We start from the raw sequence: 617 nt of genomic DNA on the forward strand, positions 1-617 counted from the left end.
AAATCTACGCCAATAAAATGGACAACCTGGAAGAAATGGACAAATTCTTAGAAAGGTATAACCTTCCAAAGTGAACCAGGAAGAAACCGAAAATATGAACAGACCCATCACAAGTAATGAAATTGAAACTGTGATTAAAAATCTTCCAACAAACAAAAGTCCAGGACCAGATGGCTTCACAGGTGAATTCTACCAAACATTTAAAGAAGGGCTAACACACATCCTTCTCAAACTCTTCCAAAAAATTGCAGAAGAAGGAACACTCCCCAACTCATTCTACGAGGCCACCATCACCCCGATAACAAAACCAGAAAAAGATACTAGAAAAAAAGAAAATTACAAACCAATATCACTGGTGAATATAGACACAAAAATCCTCAACAAAATACTAGCAAACAGAATCCAACAACACATTAAAAGGATCATACACCATGATCAAGTGGGATTCATCCCAGGGATGCAAGGATTCTTCAATATACGCAAATCAATCAATGTGATACACCATATTAACAAATTGAAGAATAAAAACCATAAGATCATCTCAATAGATGCAGAAAAATCTTTTGACAAAATTCAACACCCATTTATGATAAAAACTCTCCAGAAAGTGGGCAAAG

The sequence above is a fragment of the Physeter macrocephalus genome, chromosome 7 (assembly GCF_002837175.3).
Source record: "Physeter macrocephalus isolate SW-GA chromosome 7, ASM283717v5, whole genome shotgun sequence".
NCBI lineage: Eukaryota > Metazoa > Chordata > Mammalia > Artiodactyla > Physeteridae > Physeter > Physeter macrocephalus.